The following is a 23,867-nucleotide window of genomic DNA, read 5'->3' on the forward strand; positions in this document are numbered from 1 at the left end:
GCTGACTTTAATGGGCGGTAAATGACAGTAACATCAACAAACACTCTAAGAGGGCCGATTAGAATGTCTTCCAAATAGTTTGTGCAGATTAAGAAAAGCAGAGGAATCCATTAGAGAACATCGTTTTCACTAGTTGACTTCTCGCCAGTTACTACAAACCGTGACCTCTGTAATAGGAAACCGTGAATCCAGTCGCCCAATTTATAGCCTTCGGTATCGTAAAGATTGTATGAACCGTGTTGCCTAAGAGAATAATGCTAACCTAAAGAATGCAAATAACTGTATGAAATTTGAGTGGAGGTTGTAAATTTCGTTCGTCAGCAGGCAAGTGACCAACAGCTCATAATTTTTAACTGCTAAACTGAAACTGAAAATACGTAGACAGAAGCAGAACAAAAGGCTATACCGCGAGCTTGAATGAAAGAGTCACGCATCACACAACACATTTAACTTAATTAATAGTGCATTTGAAGTCTTTATAACTAACTGATCTCATTTTTTTTATTATTTATTAGCACCATGTAACATTAGATGTACTGGACGACATCATTTACTATAATACTACCCGTCGTCAGGTTTTGTAATCCAAATACCCACGATTGATCTCTATTTTATAGTAGATATTACCTCAGAAAAATTCGTTACAAGTTTATTAACTTACCAAATCCCTTTTGCAACATCACTGTTACGATATTCAAAACATTTGAAATATTTACAAAAACACAATTAGTCCACTTAGTCAAAATTGAATATTCAGTTCATCATCAGTCTGAAAATGCTTTTAAAACATTTGAAATATTTACAAAAACATAATTAGTCCACTTAGCCAAAATTGAATATTCAGTTCATCATCAGTCTGAAAATGCTTTTACTTTGCGCTACTTCTAAATAGTTACTGATAAGATTCAATATAAGCACTATAGTACTCAATGAACTTCAATTAATTATTACCGCACATAGTTTCATGAACTGATTAATTTTAAAGTAAACGGCAAGTGCAAAATAAATGTGTCACTGATGAAATATTATCATCTCTCACACTTATCATTTATTCGGCAATAATGGTGAAAGAAAAGGATCCTACTGATGGTCAGTGAAGTGAGATTATTAGTGCCACTCATTTCAGTTATAGTTCAGTCAAAATCACTATAATGTTCAGAATATTACACCTACGACACTGGCGAGCCATGTACGAAGTAAGAGTTGGAAATGGTGCGACGTGATGTCTGTGGTAATAATTAATAGCAACAGGCTCTTCTTCGACATCGAACAACTTTTAATACTTTTGCCTACACATTATTCCTATCCCAGTGGTTTTATTACCTATTCTTGCATGCGCTCCACTGTGACAAGCTATAGTCTCGCTCATCCACTTACATTTCCTTGCCATATTTAAAACACCATTTCGACAGAACAAATATATTACGGTTTTTTTACGGAACGAACATTGACAAAATTAACAAACTACATACTTATCTCAGAAATTAGATCGATATTATAAGATTAATTGATTGGTAATTATGAGGCACAGTGTCTAGTGTTATAAATTCAGACGATACGCTACAGGCACCCAATTGGATTAGAATCTGTTTGTGACTAACGCTGTTAAAAGCCTTTTGGAATAAAAAAGGGAAACTGATTCCACTCAAGATATGACTCCTTTCGTCGTGCGAATAAAGAGTCAACGGTATTTCACTAGAATTATATATTATGAATCTGATCTGGTTATATGTGAATAGATCGTTTTCTTCGAGGTATTTCACAATGTTGCAAAAAACAGTGCTTATTTTAATCCACTAAAACTGCTGTAACTCAACAGCAAGAAGAAAAGCATTGCAGTAAATACTGGACAATTATTAACTGTTATGAAAAACGAAGGTGAGCTGTAAAAAGTTCCTTTTCTGTGGATGAAACCTATCCTACTATAAATGTAGTGAGATGCGACGTGGGACATGTGATTTGCTGAAAGATGCCATGGATTTGATTTTGAAAAATCGATTTTTCAAAAATGTTTCTTTTTCTTAATCTACAGAGTTATGTTATGTGTAAGTTTTATATTTATAGCAACATTATAAATGTTTTTAAAATATTAAAGTGTTAAAAATATTAAAATGTTTAGCCGTGAACTCGTAGCCACGCCCGACCTATTCTGACATTTGTCATATTAATTGCTGTAGCCGAATTTTTGTGAGTGTAAGCAACACCACCAGGCTTTGTGTAAGGGCCCTTTCCTGCTGATAACTTTGGCTGACAACTACATGATTTGCTGACATCCATATCTTTCATCTTCCTTGCATGTTATTTATTTACTTCCTTGTTTATTTACTTTACTTACTGACTAATTACTACGGGCTAACTGAATTAACAAAATATTTTCACCGAAGAGAATGAAGACACATAATGGGAGGGGTCAAAACTGTGTTTAAGAAAATCACACAGTAACATCTTCTAAAAATTATAGTGGCTGCAGGGGAGTCACGGAGGCCTCAGCAGTTGTCATAATTTTTTCCATAAATGCGGACCAGTGCGGCGTTAGGCATACTAAATATCTTGGTGATGGGGGCTCATCGGCTTACAAATCTGTAATAGATTAAAACAGTCACAAAATACTCCACTAGAGCAGTTGTAATGTGCTGGTGACATCCAAAAATGGTTTCATGGTAGGCTTCGTCGCTGGCTAAAGGACAAGAAATTTGAAGCGCCTGAGGAAGGGAAACCATTATGAGGGAAAGTTGTAATGTGCTGGTGACATCCAAAAATGGTTTCATGGTAGGCTTCGTCGCTGGCTAAAGGACAAGAAATTTGAAGCGCCTGAGGAAGGGAAACCATTATGAGGGAAAGAGATATTTCTCTTAAAGAAACTGGTTCGGTTCAGATACGTTGCGGGAGAGCTGAAATACTCAAAAAATTTAGAGGCAATGAGGAGTACTGTGTGGCAAATAATTTTGACAAATTATCCACCGACCAACGCATAATCTGTGTCCAAAAGACGATTAGTAGAGCACTGGAAACGAAGCCTTTTCACAGAAGCTTTCAGTACCAGAAGCTGTAACGTGTGCAGTTACGCCCGCATTCAAATTTCTTGTAAATCATGATTTACAGAGAAAGTGTCTTCAAGGGAAACCACACAGTGCAAATAAAAGTCTATAGAACTTAATTTCGATTAGATGCTCAAAATGGACATTTTACTAGAATAACTCCGAAAGTATGATAGGAGCTGAAAAGTTTGTGGAACAAATGTTACATGGGACAACGCGGACCTTAATATGACGTTGGTTTTTTTTGCCAGGTGGGGTGGCATCAGAGATATGAAGGTTAACTTTTTTTGTTTTATTGGAATGCTATACCTCGGTAGTAATTTTCTGATAGCGGCTATCGAGACGAAACTAATGATGTGGAACAGTAAGGTCTTTGAGTTCAACGAAGGTCACAAAGGTGGTATGAACGTCCATTCACAGAAGTTGTTCGAAGTGATGATCATTGGTATCATAACATTGCTGCAATCTTCTTGTCATGGATTGTGTGGCATTCCTTATCACATCGGCACTTATCGAAGCACATGCTCTGACAGTTCTCTCTCGTATATCGTGCAAATAAAATATAGTCGCAGGATACACCGTATCCATCTAACGTGGCACTGACATGTAAACACCATTCGGTGGTTTCGCAATACAACACTAATAGAAACGTTAAGACCAGCATCGTCGAATCAAGCGAAGGTGAATTATGTATTCCTTTGAAGAAGCAGTCGCTATGCTTCTCATTTGCGGAGAATGCCAACGAAATACAGTGAGAGCAAGAGACTTATATGCTGACAGATATCCTCAGTGTACGCAGCCTACACGTCGTACATTTAAATATGTGTATGATAAACTGAGAACAACTCAATCTTTAAAGCATCGGAAACATTTCCGGCAAAGGATATTTACTGACGAGGAAGCGGAAATTGGTACTCTTGCCACTGTGGTTCGTGATCATTGTGTTAGTTCGCGTCAAATCGCAAGTGGATCTGGCATGAGCCAGAGTAGTGATGTTCATGTTCTGCATCGCCATAAATCATCCTTACCATATCAGTCTCCACCAAGAATGAACTGGTACAGATTGAATGCGTCGCATTGAATTCTACCAATGGGCAGAGGGATGACACATTTATTAATTTGGTTTTATTTACTGATGAGACTACATTTACGAACCATGGAAATGTTAATTTGAATAACATGCATTATTTGGCAACAGAAAATCCATGTTGGCTGCGGGAAGTGGCACACTAAAGACCGTGGTCAGTGAATGTATGGCATGGGATCCTGGAGGACAGAATTATAGGCTCCTATTTCATCGAAGGAAGTCTTAATGGTAGAAAGTACACTACATTCCTGCAAGAAAAATTAGATCTGTTATTGGAAGAAATCGATTTAGGAACAAGGAACAGAATGTGGTATAAACACGACAGGTGTCCGTCACATTTTTCACTGATGGCTAGAAATGAGTTGCAGAGACGATTTCCAAATCGTTGGATTGGATGCGGAGGAGATGTGTCGTGGCCGGAGTGTTCGCCAGACTTGACGCCTCTGGATTTTTCTTGTGGGGATTCGTAAAAAACGTTATAAATACGTTCCAACTACACCTGAAGATATGCGAGAGAGAATTGTCAGAGGATGAGTTTCAGCAAGTACCGGTGTGATAAGGAATACCACTCAGTCCAAGATAAGAAGATTGCAACACAGCATTGATACCAGTGGTGATCACTTCAAACACCTTCTGTAAATGGAAGTTCATACCACCTTTGTGACTTTCGTTGACCTTCAAAGGCCTTACAGTTATACATCATCAGATTCGTCTCGATACTCACTATCAGAAAATAAGTATGAAATTATAGCATCCCATTTAAGAAAACAAAGTTGGCCCTCATGTCTCTGAAATGGACCCCACCTAGTAAAGAAATACGGACATCATATTATGGCCCCCATTATCCCATGCAACTTTTGCCTCACAAACTTTTCAGCTCCTGTCATACTTTCGGAGTTATTCTTGGTGGCAATAGTTAGTGATTCACTCTGTACAATGCAGTTTTATATTTCAAAGAGAGAAATAATGACAGAACTAAAGTGCTGCAGATGGTTGGTGTATATTCAGGTGTGTTTACCGCTGAAGCATTTTACACCATTGGTCAGAGCAGGACGAACAAAGCTGGCCGAGCACTGTCTCAACTATAAATACAAGCCAGACAGGTACGATAAGGGCAGAGAACATGATGAGGAGTATCAGTATGGAAGATTTTGAAGTACACGTTAAGCTTGTTGCATGGTGAAGTATCTAAGTCTTTAAATTGAATTTTCTAGGTGTTATATTTTTTTCATTATTAGAAGCCTTTCCTCAGAAAGTATATGATGTTATTAAATGTTTAGAACTGTTCAAACCATGTTGCTTTCGTTCGCTTTATTTCATTCACGGGTGCCATTGTAAGGTAACAGGGGATAATATGGAACTCTTTCAAGTAATTTAAAATTTAAAGCACAGCAGCAGAGATAATATGTTGGGCAAAATAGACCGGAAAATACTTGCTTTATGTTTTGATGGGCGTTGTAGTTCCGTTGCATAGTGTTTTGGTTTTCTTTTAATTGCAACGAATTATATAAGTGTGGTGATAATTTGTAAAATTATAAAATGTATTTAGATTTAAGTATTTATATATTATAAAATATTGTAAACGAATTGTGGCCATGTTTAGCGATTATTTTGACTACTGTGGTGTCATGTGACCCGACTCAGGACTGTGGATATGAGCGGGAAAATCGGGGTCTTTTGTCGTTGGCCGTTGTGGTGGCGAGTTGGGAGCGGCAAAGTGCCGCGAGTGCAAGCATATGGACGCCAGGGAATGCGAAGGAACAAAGTGAAAGTGTGTGGGTGTGAGACAGTGTAAAAATTGCACCGATTATTATTTGTGAACTTAAAAATGCATGGCCACAACGTTAAAGTGTTTCTTTTGAATAAATAAGTTTCAGTCTGAACGGGTATAGCTAATTTCATTGCTATTCAAAAGCCAGCCAATATCTGACTAAATAATAGGGGCGCAAATGCAACCGTTTACTACCAACCCTCTTTGCAGATCAGCAACGTGAAAAATAGGTAGTAAACGAGCCCGAGTTGAGTTGCACCATGTCCCGCTCTGACGCAGGGTCGGCATTGTTAAGAACGGATTTGGCAAGGTTAGGACGAAGGGGTGGCCGGTTGCTCTTCCTGCCGCCACCCCGTACCCCCCCCCCCCCCTCAGCTCTCTGCATCTAGTGTAATTCATGGAATAGTGCGAACGTGTTCAGATGTCGGCGATTCGTGTAACTGAGGCGGAACGTGGGTTCAAAGGCTCTGAGCACCTGAGCACTATGGGACTTAACTTCTGAGGTCATCAGTCCCCTAGAACATAGAACTACTTAAACCTGACTAACCTAAGGACAGCACACACATCCATGCCCGAGGCAGGATTTGAACCTGCGACTGTAGCAGTCACTCGGCTCCAGACTGTAGCGCCTAGAAACGCACGGCCACTGTGGCCGCCGCGGAACGTGGGGACCAGCCCGGTATTCACTAAGTGGGATGTGGAAAACCGCCTAATAACCACATCCAGGCTGGCTGGCACACCGGCCCTCGTCGTTAATCCGCCAGGTGGATTCGATCCTGGGCTGGCGGGCCTACCCGAGTCCAGGAAGCAGCGTGTTAGTGCTCTTAGCTATCCTGGCGTTCAAACCATGTTGCTGTCACATCATTGGTTCAAACCATGTTGCTGTTAGATTGGAAATATAGAAATGTAATACCTTTTAACTGAATTCAGATATGTAGAATAGAATGTAAATAAAAATAGTTAATTCCGATTGTGCAAAATGAAAAACATTGTAGATTTTAAAATTTAAGCATGAAGTAATGATTATAGTACGGTCACCTTATAACCTTCCAAGGACTCTACAGTAAAATTTTCAAAGTGACTGCATGATTAGCTTTTCCGTTACGGTTTTTTATAAAAAGTCGGTAAAAGAAAATAAAAATTAAAGTTTGTAGCAAAATACAAACTGTGTTTTAACTCTTTCTATTAAAATACAATTTTTTCCCTTTGCACACGCAAACGATGAAATATCTATCTTACTAACTGTGATTATAAGGTTTTTTAAATGAACATTAACATTTTCGGCAACATCCCCATAACTAGGAAGACTCAGTAATGGTGTTGTTTCAGTAGTTACGTTAAATGTAACCGATCCCTCGCTGTCTTCCAGATGAGTACATGCGCTGATGGCGTAGATGAATACGAAAGTGTTACCGTTCGTGCAAATACTGTCGTATTAGCCGACAGCGTGTCGATAGGTGCCGGCGGCGGACAGCTATAATGCCGGTTTATCGATATTTAGTGCTGTCGTCCGGCGCGCTGTGCGCGCATTAGCGCGTAACGCAGCCGGCGGCAGCTGACGCTTAAGTGCGCGGGCCGGACGTGCCCTGCGACTCGCGACTGACACCCAATTGTTGTCGCTCTGTCTGTCGGCTTAGCGCAAGTATTTGTGTAATTCATGGCGGCGGCAGGGCGGCTTAGCAGCGGCGCGGGGACGGGATTAGGCTGTCCCTTCCCCCACCATCACCACCACCACCACCACCACCACCACCGCCGCCGCCTCTCTCCACTCATCCCCACCCTACGTGCCCGACGCCCCTCTCTGGCAGCGCTGCGACGTCTGACCCACCTACCTGTGTGACAGCCCACTGAGGTGGGACTTGGAGAGGGATTATCCCAACGACTACCGGTATTCTCTGTACTACATGTAACGTGCGCTCGCGTTTCTTCGCTAAAGCCGTCGGCACACGGACCGTGCATCCGAACGTTGAGCGTGCCGAGTTTCTGATGTCATAGCGTGGAATAGCACGTTCGGGAGTCTTTCCGAACGTGCAAAGCAATATCTGGCATGTCAGGTATTCTGAGCGTGCGTCTGAGCGTTGATCAATGAGATGGCACAACGCCACCTACGTCACACATACGCCGTCTCCCTTCAGTACAGAGTTGTGAGGCGCCATATTGGCATTCATTTCAAGCCTATATGTATATATGCCGTTTGTGAGCAACAGCAACTTGAGAATCACTAAAAAAAAAACGTTGTTAACTGTGTGATTCGTTCCAATAAAATAATGAGAAACATCATATTCGTGGCAAAAGAATTATTGTAACTTGCGTATTATGAGAGTAGGCTATTTGAAGCCAGCGACACACTGAAGATCTACCCAAAAGGCATTGTTCTTGGTACAATTTGTTATAATTAAACTTCAATTAGTAACATATCTACGATTAAGGTTTCCTGCACGAGGTAAGATACTATGATTAGACGTTTACAGTATGTTGTTGTTGTAGCGTAGTGCCTAGCGTCACTACCACGAAGTTTATTTTGATGGGGCGGTGGTTCGTGTCTTGCCACTTCCAAATTTTTTTCCTAACATTCGCGTTTTTATTGGGTTCTGATACCTTATTATTAGTTTAATATAAATATATGCTATAGTATTTGATGTTATGTAAATATAAGTTCACCTTTTTTTGAGGGGTTACTGTTCGATTGGCTTAATCTACAGGACAGCTTGCGCTACTTGTATAAAGATATTTTGCTCCTTTTTTCTTTTTCGCTTCGTAATTCACGTATTGCAAAGATTCTGCTACTGGTTAGGAACACTGATCAAGTAAGACTGACCTTGGGGTTTTACTAAAATGTGGGAATGATGAAATAATGTTTATGTTATGCGCAGAAGTATTCCAAATTTGTACCGCACTGTTTGTAATGGAACTTTTATAAACCTGTGTCCTTATTGATTGGACATAGTACTTTCCTTTTCGTGGACGATGGAGGAAATGTGCGTTTTAACAGCGCTAATGTGGGAATTTTACGCGCGCCCGTAGAGCAAACAGTGTGATTTACGAACTAGAAACATCCCTCAACTGCCGCTGGAGTGCGTTGCGATCGCGTATACCACGTTGGGGCCCACGTACCGTATGCATGAGTCGCATCGTTCCTGAGCGTTCTGCAGCACGTTGAACTTGGCACGCTCAACGTTAACGTTCGACGGCACGGTCCGTGTGCCGACGGTTTAAGACCGCACTCTTATGAATGAAAGCGTCTGCTCACTGTAAAGTATTCTCTGTACTACATGTAACGTGCGCTCGCGTTTCTTCGCTAAGACCGCACTCTTATAAACGAAAGCGTCTGCTCACTGCAAAGTTTGCTGTACACTGATTGGTCGTCGAAGATTTCATCTCCAGAATGACAGGATATTTGATGGGTTGTCGTTATTAGAATACATTGCAACACATCCCTAGCAAAGGCAAAATACTTCGTCGTCTGATATCTGCATATTTGTTAAAATATCCAGACTACTAAGATGGGACATCCGCAGCTGAGTGCTGGCTGCAGTTAATATGTGGAGAAATATTTGATCTGTACGGGAATGCAGACAGTTTCGGAAAATTTCAGTGACGAAATCTTCTCGGGTAATCAGCTGAGCTCTGCGACTACTGGCGCGACGTTTCCATGAGTGACACTCCTCTCTTCCCACTTAGGGTCATAGCAGGAGGCGCCAGTTCGCAAACATTTTGCCTGGGCCAGGCGACAGATCGTCGCGAAGGTGGAAAGTTCGCGAAAAGTGGGTGGAGGAAGCCATTTAAGAGAGACTACTGTAATCTGATCTTTTATACAAACAGTGTGATGGTCATAAACCTGCAAGCATTCTCATGTTAGAAGCTGGGACGATACGGACAGAGCAGCTCGTACACATGTTTATTGGAGGCAAGGCTAACTCCCATGTCGACAGTAAATCACCACTTTCCTTTAGCGAGCGGAAAAAAAAGGTATTCCATGAGTGTGACTGTCTGGGAATTTCAACAGCCTACTTTCAGGTGTTGGAAATGGTCGGCGTGGAAACATTAGATCTGTCCATAAATGAGGGACTGTGGTCCCGTCTAGCCAGACGATTTTTGCTGAAACATGTCTGTGCTCACTGAGCCGTGCACGGCTCGTGTTCATCCCGTTTATTGTTTGTCATCTTCTATTACGGCACTGCCGCCTCGTTTTCTTATTCCATTTACTGGCGACACTAGGTTGCTTGCCCGTGAGTGGCAGCAGCACTTATCGATAAGTGCGATGTCGTACCATCTCTGGAGCGACCGCTAGTATTTCCGGGTCGTGGTGTGTCTGGAGCACGGAGATAAGAATAGACGGAGACGCCGTGACGTCACAGCTGCGAAGCTATGTGAAGCCGAGGGTAGCCATCTCAATCCGACCAAAACATTGCTGCTGTAAGCTTGTGTGCATAGGCTTGTCGCTCGCTTTTGGAAGGATTTTGTGCTGTTATGGTGACTTATGTGGTGTTCTGATTGTGATGCGAAATCGAAGGGAATAACATTTCATGTGTAAGTTTGAGAGGCACCCACATGCCTTGCTCATACTGTGGCATCAAGCAGTCAGGCCTGCAAGATGAGTGGTCTGCCAAGCGAGTGGATTCATTCTTAATCTAACGAGTAATATTAGCTCTAGTACTCACACTTCGTTACAAGTTATCCTCCTATATGATTACTACGCAACGGAAACGCATATCTGACTATCAGTGATTTACAGAACTCTGACTGTACACTACGCACTGGCAGTACCACATTTTCTTTTTGTCTTTTATTTGACGGCTTTTATTAACACGTGGCCATCCCACTGAATATGAATGGCGCACACATTATAAATTCGGGACATTATGACAACATACAATTTGAAGGAATAGTCTACCAATCTCTTTCTTTTCACTAACTGATTTATTCTGATAAATTCCCTAACCTAAACACACAAATTCTATTACCTACAACAATAACATATGAGAAATTCCGCCCAGTGGGCATGGCTTTACATTAGTGAATCTCTGTATTATGGTCTCGTAATTTATTTAACGCTACAGTGCACTTTCTGGATAGGTTGGTGGATCTTTTATTATACCTCACACTTCGACTCTCACAATCATCATCACGAAACTTTCCTCCAGACCGAGCGGTACGGAAGGAACAAGCATAACCCACTAATCTTTTGAAACTACTTCGCTACACACCCATGGAAACCACGCATACCCAAATTACATGACATACACCACACAACAATATGAAATACTACACAGAGAATGGTTACAACATTATCACTTTCAGCTTTCCCACTTCAATTAATATTGATCCCAGTTTCACACGACACTGCCCCACTTGGTAATTCTACTTTCCTACTGTGAACTCTGGAGATAAATGCACGTCTTCCTGTGCAATGCAAGCCATGTGGCGTTGCTGGATAGACGGCCGACTCACCTTACTTCTCTCTCAGAGTTTGAATCTAGCGTCACACGCAATGTAATATTAATGTATGCATCACACACGCGAACTGATGCCATGGACGAGTACTTCTCTTTATCCTTTGTCTCATACACAGATTGAGACTCACACAGTACTCACCACGTGGAAGTACTCGTCTCTAATTTCAAGTCCTGCACACGCCATTTCTTAAATATTTCAACTTATGGTACACCCGCTATTTCTTAAATATTTCAACTTATTGTACACACGCTAGTAATTTCAGCTTAGCTTAAGCACACGGAAGTATTTCAGCTTATTGCTACACGTGGTTTCTTTGTGACCGTTGGTCACTTCCGAAGATTACTGCAATCCCATTAATATTACCTGCCTGACATTTAATTCTCCCCACAAAAGTTCCTGAAATAGAGAAATTATTATTTCAAACTACTCTTAAATATTCCACATGCATACCATGCCTCCATTCTTTCGTCATTACGTAGCACAACTAAAACAGGTGTTAACAGCACAGGATCCAGCGGCAGAGTGCCTAAAACATGGCCGTTTTTCGAGGTCCTCTCCACCTCTGCTGAAGTGGGGGAGCACCTTACTACCCTATTGGCCAGCTACATTTCAGGCGCTCAAAGCTCTGGTAAATTTCATCTCTTTGGTTCCACCAAAGGTGGCCAAAGGATCGACTCAAAGATGATCGTATATTCACATTCACTATCTGCGGTTAGCAGACGACCATACATTCACTCATTTCAAAAGATCTCACCAAACTGGATGAAGGGATTTATTTTGTGGGAGTGCACATATGATAAATTAAATAAATAAATTGTCATTCATTTCTACACTGGTATCCGGCTTCGCTGTATTAATTGAAATTGAGTTATTTTACAAACAAAATGTGTTGCTCTGACAAAAATAATGAAGTATGTTGTACCTATTTTCAAAGTCGGGCGGTACTGTACCCTTTCACCACCGGCTACCCATGCAGAAAAAAATGGCACGGTACTATCCTTGCAATGCGAGGGTAGTTCCGAACATTTTTTTAAGAAAACTGTATTAGAACAAACATAGCAAGTCATCAAAATAACCAGGAGGAGACCTTAGCCCCTGGTGACCTCAAATTGACGACCAAATGTTGTTACTTTACCAAATGTTTGCCACAGTTGTTGCATTATTGTACTCTCCACAATCCGGAGTAACGTACACATACATATTTACAACAATCCAAATGACAAATAAAACATCAATCATACAAATAAAAAATAATGGTGAGATAAAAAATTGCTTAGTTACCGGGATCTTCGTTATTTTTATGAGTAATCCAAACTTCACTAATTCTATGACAAATAAAAAAAATACTAATTGTACTCATGAAATTTTAAATAGCTCACCTTTCAAACACAGAGCAAGTAATCTGACATTCATAAATTGCGTTGTAATAATCTTTACACGGCAATGTCTAAATAAAAAACAAAATCAACAAAAGAAAAACATTGCGTACACTAATTACATGTAGAATCTCAGGCTCCATACCATTACTCTAAAATATACATCAAACGTACAGAGAAATAAAACCGAGAAGAAAAACAATGAAATATACCACAAGTTACATACTGGTTACGTAATATAGTCAACCTAAGACATCATGTCATACCACGTTAACTTTCATCACTTAAGCAATTGCCACAACTACTCGACAGTGAGTTTAATCTTATCCTTATCCACCAGTACAAATACCTGCTGCTGAGCCAGTCAGTCCATCACTTTGATCAATACACGCAGTAAATAGTTTAGCAATAAGTGCTTGAATCCACCAGTAGCCCTTGTATCTTACTCTACTGCTAATTTCTCTGTTGTCACACATTTAGACGACAAGAACTTGCATTTCGACTAGCCTTCGTTACACTTTAATGTGAAATATCACCACTGTGATAATGAAAATAAGTGGCTTCAGTCAACACACCAACAAGGTCAATACTGTCCACGACATCAAAATGCATCAGTTAATTCCGATATTTGTTGTGCAATGCAAACCCTTGTCCCCTGTGACAACCTTACTGACCAATGCAACAAGAGCCGCTACGTTAGTATTGCGCCACTGGCTAATAATTACAGCATCATTGTACCAAATATTCTAATAAACATGTTACGTGTACTTGATAACCCAGAACAAACAAACAAAAAAAACACACACTAACTATTCTACACACAAATGTTGATAAAATACATTTACACTTGCTGTCCCTTCAGGAATGAAACATATAAAAAAAACATTTACACAATTACAAATACATTATTCCCTATCTTGCGAGTCACATGGAAACATTTCATTCTGTGATTTTCTTGGGGTCAAAAAAGTTGCTGACAGGTTCCCTAGAAACACTGTCTTGGTGTCAAAGCTCTCCCATGGTTACCCGGACGAAAGTCTTTAAGTCACTCAAATCGGCATTTTGAACACGCACTGAACAGTAAACTGTATCTCACATTAAACACAAATGTCATAGTCACTCTCAGCGTACCATCCACACGAATCTGGTCGTCCAGAAATGGCCCTACAACTACTATTACCCACGGTTCTGTCCTTTCAGTTCATGGTGTAATTAAAAGTCGTAAGTTCCCACAAACAGCACTTATTCCCGCACCAATTAAGGAAATGTCTCCCACTACAAACGCAAATGTCAATGTCCCACTCTAGTTTCTTGCGTTCATACAATAATTAATCACCAAACGACAACTGTCCTCTTCAAGAATACCAAGCGTCCCACATGCAATTCACAAAGTACACTTAACAAGTCACTGCCAAAAGTTTATGTATCCCACCGTTCAGTGGTCAAGACAAAACAAAACGATCGTCCTGTCTGCTAAGGACAAAATTTTTTCCACCACTCACAACGTGGAAACACCAGTCCTTCACTTTCCACCTTATGGAGACATACGAACAGTCATCTTGTTTCACGGCTCCACAGTCCAGTACTAGTTAATAGTTGCTGGTAAAAAAAATGCCCGCCGGGCTCTGCCGCGCGTCGTCCATTCTGCCGTGGCGCCGCCGCGCGCGCCCCGTTGAGCAGAAGAAACCACCCGCTGTTGCCTCTGCGGGATACTTTCCCCAGTCGTAAGGGTGGCGGAACTTATGAATGGCCAGTGGTACGTGCGTGTCGCCCCAGGCCGTTGACCTGCTGTAGCGGGCGCGTGGAGCGTACCCCCTACCGGCAGTGGAGTGGGGAGTGCCGCGGTTCTGTTGCCGCCGTCTGCTTGGCTTATGTGGTACGGGCGTGTTCGGTGTAGCCCTCAGCGCTACGACACCCAATCAGTCAGACCCTTCCGTGCATCTCGCAACATTACATACAAAAGGATATTCTTACAGTATTTAAATACTCATTGATTACATGTATGACCTATTAGATACATTGGTAATAAAAGAATCTTTGTTCTAAAAAACATAAAATTATACACCCTAGTTTTCTACACATACAACATCAACATTTATCTCGTCCCTCATACAAAACATGAAAGTGTAAAATAAAAAACAAAAGGAATAATAAGCAATCTATACTGCTCATAATTACAATATCAAATCGTAGACTACTTTAACATCCTATCACAGTGAAAATATGAGAAACTGTTGATTCTAAATACTACAATATACATCGCACCTTTGTGCTTGTGACAGGCTGAAATTAATACCCCTTGAAAGTGTTCCAACAAAAAATAAGAAATCATCTACACAGCTCACAATTACCTATCACATGTTATTAAGTAGTAAACTACTTTAACATCCTAACACAATAAACATTTTAGAAACTGATGACTCTAAATCTACAACATACAATGCACCTTTGTGCTTGTGACACACTGAAATAAGTATCTCTTTATCTATTTTACACTTTATTATATATAACAACATTTCTAGGACACGTATGAACCATCCACATGATGTCAGATCCTGACCTGCCATCGAGGTTCATCCAAATCAAACAATACACAATAATGTTTTAGTTACAGATCGGTAGCATCCCCTTTACCGGAGTGTGCGCATTGGTCACACTACTCTACGACTCTCACTCACCAGACATCACATTTTCCTTCTCATTCAATCCATTAATACACTAACAGAATAGGTCTAGAAGTCAGCTAACCTTAACACCACCACACTCACGACAACATACCATACCTTCGCTCCCTTATACTCAACCACATAACACATGAAGCTGTTTCGGAGATAGCTTTCCAGTCTCCAAATTCGTCCTTTCACTCTGGCACCTCTCTCCATCGGCTTACCTCTGCATTCCTCCTGCTAAATATCACTTAGAATTGCGACATTTCATCTAAGAACAAAAAATACACAAATTATTCATCCTGCAAAATAACTGTACACATTCTTGGTACCGTTTTGATTAGTTATGCTGGTACCAGGCTTCAACAACAACAAAAAATATTATTTTCACCAAATTGCAAATCTTATGGTAAGAATTAGATCTACACTTATATTACATCTTACGTCAGTATTCCACAACGTTCACCATCTGAATCTCATACTCCCTTCATGTCCCTTCACATTGTGCAGTTGTCCTCATCTCTTCATTCGTATTTCGGCTCTCCGTCCGTCCATTACTCCATCATTTCCTGGTCTTCCTTCGCCATTGGCATCAATCTCTATTGCAGCATACACAGAACCCTCTGTAACATACATCTAAGACATCTCCACATTATTAATTCTACTCACCTTTATTTACCACTGTTTCATCACGTCGAATCTCTTTTTATTAATCACACTGCTTCACGTCGCTTCTTTCCTTAAATATCACCTTTATCCACTACTATTTATCACGTCGCTTCTCTATCTATCATCTTTATCCACTCATTAATCATCACGTCGATTCTGCTTGATCCTTATTCATATGACAAAAAATACGTACATACACCACTCTGTCGACTCCTGTTCATGACTCATTCGACCAGTCTATTCCGTCATACTTCCTGACATCCCGCCTGAAAATTGTTATGTTCGATTTGACCCTGCACAACGTTACACACCACAAAAAAAAAAATACACTGACTATCTACCATAACTTGCCTACTTTAGATCTATCCTTAACTTTTCCATAATTTGATGTTAGAAATGTGATGAAGCCCACGAGATTGTTTTCCCTTGATCGTCTCAATCAGTACAGCATTTTCATGGACAATCCGCCTCACTCTGAATGGTCCACTATACACCGTAAAGAATTTGCTGGTTAGGAATCTGTGCTTCTTTGATAATCGATGAGTTTTAATTAGAACCTTGTCTCCTACCGCCAATTCGATCTTACGGATCTTTCCTTTCTGCTTCTCCTTCCTATCCTTAGCTGCTTTCTTAATACGCTCTATCGCAACCTTGACAATTTCTGTGTGCCTCTGCTTTCCTGATCGCGGAAAATCTACCAGCTCCCTGACTCGATCTGGTGGTGGTTCATTCTTTAGTACCGTAATTGGTGATAAACCAGTTGCTCCATGTGGTAGCTCATTGAGGATGTCCTGAAAATCTTTGAGAAAAATACTCCAACTTCTATGTTGCCTATGGCAATAGGTCTTACACAACTTTCCCAGTTCTTTTACCACTCTTTCACTGGGGTTACTTGCAGCATGGTATCGGGATATGAACACCGGTTTTATCCTTCTTCTCTTCAGTGTGGTTAGCCATTGTCTGGATCTATATTGTGGTCCATTGTCAGCTATGAACTTTTCTACAGTTCCTACTTCTCGCAAAAAGTTTTTAACGATCGCTGCTGCCACTGTCCTTCCCGTCGCACGTTTCAATGCGGTAAAAGTCACATACTTTGACACCAATTCCACTGCTACTAAAACATATCTATACCCCTGCACTGACTTAGGTAGCGGGCCAAACAAATCTGTTGCTCCGAATTCCCTCAATCTACCTGGCACTATCGGAAAAAGCGGTGCTTTGCATGAGATAGTTAACGATTTTGCCTTCTGGCACAATTTGCAACTACCAAGCACGTTCTTGATCCTCCTCTCCATACTAATGAAATAAACTGATTCCCTTAACTTCTTACAGCATTTCCTTGCCCCGTAATGCCCGTAACTTAGGTGCGTGTACCAGATCAACTTGTTGACTATTTCATTTGGTATACACAACACCCAGTCCTGTGTGTTCGGATTTCTACGGTAGAAAAGGACCCCGTTCTGAATTGTATAAAAGCGCGCTATATTGGCATCTGAGTTCGCTCTAACTCTGTCCTTCACCATTCTCCATGACGCGTCTTTATCCTGCTCTTTCGCGATATTTGTGAGTGCCGCCCCTATGTATTTCTCGAACGGCACGCCCTGCATATACAATATATCATATCTGTTCTCGTTTACCTCCTCATCAAAGCATTGACCATGACCTACTGGGCTCCTTGACAACGCATCTGCCACTATATTCTGTGGCCCAGGAATATACATGACCGAAAACTGAAACTCCTGTAAATAGAGTGCCCACCTAGCGAGTCGTCTATGATTAAGTTTGGCCGACATCAGAAACTGTAGTGACTTGTGGTCAGTATAGATTTTAGTATGCCTCCCATACAAATAGTATCTAAACTTACTAAAACCCCATACTATTGCCAAAGCTTCAAGCTCAGTTACCGTGTAATTTCTCTCAGCTTTGCTAAGCACTCGGCTCGCAAATGCAATAGGTTGTTGTATTACTTCTCCTCCTTGCTCTTGCTCTTGGAACAATGTTACCCCAAGTCCACTACGGGAACTGTCCGTGGCCATACAAAACTCTTTCCCTAGGTCTGGATGCCCGAGAAGAGGTGCCGATAGCAGTGCCTTCTTTAACGCTTCATACTCTTTCTGCGCGACAGAGTCCCAATTCCATACCGTTTTCTTTCCAGTCAGCTGACATAGTCTGGGTGTCGCTGCACCCCCAATCTTAATGAACCTCCTGTAAAAATTAATCAATCCCAAATAACCCCGTAGCTGACGCTTTGTTCTTGGCACCGGAAAATCTCTGATTGCTTCGAGTTTGTCTGGATTTGGTCTTATTCCCTCTGGTGTCACAATGTGACCTAGAAACTCGATTTCTTTTCGTCCAAATTCTGACTTTCCCAAATTCACGGTTACCCCATGTCTCTCCAATGCACCGAGCAATACGCTTAACGTTCTATTGTGGTCTTCCCAGTTTCTTTCGGCTATCAGAACATCATCCACGTACTGTGTTACCTTATCTTTTATTTCATTAGGAATGACGGTATTTAGCGCTCTGATAAATGCCGCGGATGATACATTTAACCCAAATGGTAGTTTCCGGAATTGATACGATTTCCCGTAGCACAAGAAAGCAGTGTATTTTCTACACCCCCTATCTAACTCCACCTGCCAGAAACTCATTCTCAAATCAACTGAGCTGAGAACTCTGATCCCGTGGAACTTTTGTAGCAATTCGTCAAGTGTCAGCGGCCGATCTGTCTCTGGCTCTATTATCTTATTAATCCTTCTTGCGTCCAAAACTAATCTAATTGACCCATCCTTTTTTTCAACACAAACTAAAGGGCTGTTGTACGGACTGGATGCTGGTTCGATAATCCCTTGTTGCAGCATGCTTTCGATCTCAGCTTCCACTCTTTCTTTGTACACAACAGGTATCGGGTACACTTGGGCCCTAAACTGTTTATGTGGCTTGACCTTGAATCTATACACAAAATTTCTTATTGTACCCGCAGCATGTTTAAATACCTTTCTATTCTCGTATAAAATTTTCTGCAATTCCCCGTAGACCGTGGACCCTCGTAGATGCCAGATTTTCTCCCTGATCTCCTCCTCCAAACATTTATGAATTTCCTTCTCCTCTTGTTCGAACCCCGTATTCTGTGCCTGTCTACCAGACTTTACCGCCAGACATAATGCTAAGTGTGCGTTATCTTTAGCATATAAGCAATCGTCGAATCTTAATGTAATTTCCTCCGAATCTCGTTTCAACTCCATCGAACCATTTCTCATGTTAACGACTGCTTTATACTGGTTCAAAAAATTAACGCCTAATATCCCTTCAACAGTTAGAGACGACAGAATCATGAACACTGTACTAAACCTCTTCGCCTGGCACACAAAGTCTACCTGCGCTTGTAACTTCACCTCAGTTCCCTTTCCTGTAATTGCCCCTCTCACTGTTGTCCTTTGCAATGGCAACGTTGGCCATGGTTTTGTAAGACTACAACACTTAAACACATCTTCCCTCAAAACACTCATTACACTGCCTGTGTCGATGACACAAGGTACGATTATATTATTTATTTCTACGCTAATTATTGGGTGGACTTCACTCCCCACATCTCCTACCTCCTCTAACAGATTCTCCCTTAGTTTTCCGTAATCGATATACCTAATATTTACGTCATTTATAGTCCTGGTTTGTACCCGTCTATCATGTAGTCACCTTCTTGTCCCTCCGTCATTGTGAGAGTGATTGTCCTCTCGTGAACCCAATGACTGCCTATTCTCTCTTCGCCCATCATTTTCATTTTCTCTTCTTCTTCCATCTCTGTCCCATCTTCTATTTTCCCGGTTTGCCGGTCGATATCCCCATGAATTCTGCCCCCTATTTCCTCGCCATCTTCCATTTCCGTCATTCCTCTGATTCCATGCTCTCCTGTCATTATGATAGTTTCTGCCGTTCCTATCCTCAACTCTGTCTGACCTAAGAGTCGTGTCGCCGTTCACAATGTTGCTCTCATTACCCAGTTCCTGTAACAAGTGCTGAAATGATGCGGAATCGTCAATGCCTCTGCCTGCTATCACTATATCTCTGCGCAACCTCACTGGCAACTTCGTTATACAGATCCTAATGAGCTCCCCAGTTTCGTATGGCACATCCAAATACCTATTTCGTCTCAGCATTTCCTGATAGCACGACACTGGATCTCTTATACCACCTTCGTTACAATTTGGCATCATCAATATGCTTTGCTTAACCTGGTCCTGCTTACTTTTCGACCAGAATTCATTTAAAAACTTGTCACAAAATATCTTGTAGCTACTACAATCTTTAATAACTTCCTGCATTTTCGCTCTAGCCTCGTCCCTCAAATGGTTACACACAAATTTCATTTTGAGGAGCGGTCCCCACGATGAAGGTAATGAATCTTGAAACTGAGACAGCCACAGGCATGGATGTTGGTAATTATCAGGATCCGGAAAACAAGTGTACGTTTGTACCGACACGAAGTGCCTCCTACATTCTTCTTCCGCACTTATGTTTTCCGACCTTGGACTATACCCAGTTGGGTTTGCCACCTGTTTTATCCGACACAACCGTTCTTCTAGCTCTCTGAGTTCGTCTTCCTCTTTCTGCCTATTTTCGTTTTTTGAATTTATCTCACTCTCCCTCTGCAGTCTACCTGGTGGTGTTTCTCCTTCACTTCTGCACGCTAATTGCAACTGTGCAAGTTCTTCCCTATGTTTCCTATTTGTTTCTAATTGTGCCTCTCTAAACTGTAATAGTGATTGTATCTCCTCCTGGTCGGCATAAACCTCTCGCTGCGTACTGTCAGAGCCTGTTTCGCCTCTTATACCGATCTTTTCTACATCTGCGCTAATCGTATTCATTCTGACCACTACCTCCGCAATTTCATCCCTGTGTTTATTTAGCGCCACTTCCTGCCGGGTGACTTGAGCTTCCACGCTGTCTAATGCCCCTCGTTTATCTGCAAGTAAGTCCTCCACTATCTCTTTGATTCGCTCATCCGGCAACACGTCCCTACGTTCTGTAATATCGCTCTCTATTGCACTTATTCGTACCTCCAAATTATTGGTTTTTTCTTTCACGGCATCACATACTTGCTTCATCGCACCCAGATTCTTCTCCCCCTCATCTAACCGATTATTAACTGCGGACAGACGCTCATCGATAACTGTGTGTAGCTTCCTCATTGCCTCTTTATTTCCCTTATCCATTGCTTCCAACCTTTCCTTAGTTGCTTCAAATCTTTCCTTATTCTCCCTATCTCTCTCCTTATTATCTCTACTCATCGCTTCTAATCTTTCCTTATTATCTCTATCTCTCTCCTTATTATCTCTACTCATCGCTTCGAATCTTTCCTTAGTATCTTCATTCATCCTCTGTAAAAACTGCAGTAGCACACTGTCATTTGCTACTTTCGGTGCGCTCATCTCGTTCGCCTGTGAAACCGTAGCTTCGCTAAGGGTAGCTGCACTTTCACTGCATACCTGACCTAGTCCCGGCTCGCCCGCGTCTTCGGGAAAAGCCCGCGTTTGTGGACAAAGCCCGCCGCATAAAGGATCACCTTGCAGCGGTCCAGTGAACAATTCAACCCCTTCCGAGTGTTTGCCGTCCCCGCTCATTAACAGATGGTCAACAGCTACTTCCTGCTGCACTGCTACGTTCACCCCAGAATCGCTATTCTCCATGGTGGCTACACTTTTCGACTGCGACCTAGTTACTACGGACATTACGCAAAAAAAATTATACCACGATCTTACAGCCTAGGACGATATAGCAATTAATTACATAAAAAAAATAAAAGATCCTCGCCAATCCAGAAAGAAATTGCAAACAGAAAAAAAATTTTGCTTCCTATCGCTATCACAATACATTCCAATAAAAAAATCTTAACAGCAATAAACCTAACAGCAAAATATATCCTGGCAGAAAATATCCTGGCAACAAAAAATATCCTGGCAGGGTCGAAATTATGAGAGGCACCCACATGCCTTGCTCATACTGTGGCATCAAGCAGTCAGGCCTGCAAGATGAGTGGTCTGCCAAGCGAGTGGATTCATTCTTAATCTAACGAGTAATATTAGCTCTAGTACTCACACTTCGTTACAAGTTATCCTCCTATATGATTACTACGCAACGGAAACGCATATCTGACTATCAGTGATTTACAGAACTCTGACTGTACACTACGCACTGGCAGTACCACATTTTCTTTTTGTCTTTTATTTGACGGCTTTTATTAACACGTGGCCATCCCACTGAATATGAATGGCGCACACATTATAAATTCGGGACATTATGACAACATACAATTTGAAGGAATAGTCTACCAATCTCTTTCTTTTCACTAACTGATTTATTCTGATAAATTCCCTAACCTAAACACACAAATTCTATTACCTACAACAATAACATATGAGAAATTCCGCCCAGTGGGCATGGCTTTACATTAGTGAATCTCTGTATTATGGTCTCGTAATTTATTTAACGCTACAGTGCACTTTCTGGATAGGTTGGTGGATCTTTTATTATACCTCACACTTCGACTCTCACAATCATCATCACGAAACTTTCCTCCAGACCGAGCGGTACGGAAGGAACAAGCATAACCCACTAATCTTTTGAAACTACTTCGCTACACACCCATGGAAACCACGCATACCCAAATTACATGACATACACCACACAACAATATGAAATACTACACAGAGAATGGTTACAACATTATCACTTTCAGCTTTCCCACTTCAATTAATATTGATCCCAGTTTCACACGACACTGCCCCACTTGGTAATTCTACTTTCCTACTGTGAACTCTGGAGATAAATGCACGTCTTCCTGTGCAATGCAAGCCATGTGGCGTTGCTGGATAGACGGCCGACTCACCTTACTTCTCTCTCAGAGTTTGAATCTAGCGTCACACGCAATGTAATATTAATGTATGCATCACACACGCGAACTGATGCCATGGACGAGTACTTCTCTTTATCCTTTGTCTCATACACAGATTGAGACTCACACAGTACTCACCACGTGGAAGTACTCGTCTCTAATTTCAAGTCCTGCACACGCCATTTCTTAAATATTTCAACTTATGGTACACCCGCTATTTCTTAAATATTTCAACTTATTGTACACACGCTAGTAATTTCAGCTTAGCTTAAGCACACGGAAGTATTTCAGCTTATTGCTACACGTGGTTTCTTTGTGACCGTTGGTCACTTCCGAAGATTACTGCAATCCCATTAATATTACCTGCCTGACATTTAATTCTCCCCACAAAAGTTCCTGAAATAGAGAAATTATTATTTCAAACTACTCTTAAATATTCCACATGCATACCATGCCTCCATTCTTTCGTCATTACGTAGCACAACTAAAACAGGTGTTAACAGCACAGGATCCAGCGGCAGAGTGCCTAAAACATGGCCGTTTTTCGAGGTCCTCTCCACCTCTGCTGAAGTGGGGGAGCACCTTACTACCCTATTGGCCAGCTACATTTCAGGCGCTCAAAGCTCTGGTAAATTTCATCTCTTTGGTTCCACCAAAGGTGGCCAAAGGATCGACTCAAAGATGATCGTATATTCACATTCACTATCTGCGGTTAGCAGACGACCATACATTCACTCATTTCAAAAGATCTCACCAAACTGGATGAAGGGATTTATTTTGTGGGAGTGCACATATGATAAATTAAATAAATAAATTGTCATTCATTTCTACACTGGTATCCGGCTTCGCTGTATTAATTGAAATTGAGTTATTTTACAAACAAAATGTGTTGCTCTGACAAAAATAATGAA

The sequence above is a fragment of the Schistocerca cancellata genome, chromosome 5, assembly GCF_023864275.1.
Source record: "Schistocerca cancellata isolate TAMUIC-IGC-003103 chromosome 5, iqSchCanc2.1, whole genome shotgun sequence".
Classification (NCBI taxonomy): domain Eukaryota; kingdom Metazoa; phylum Arthropoda; class Insecta; order Orthoptera; family Acrididae; genus Schistocerca; species Schistocerca cancellata.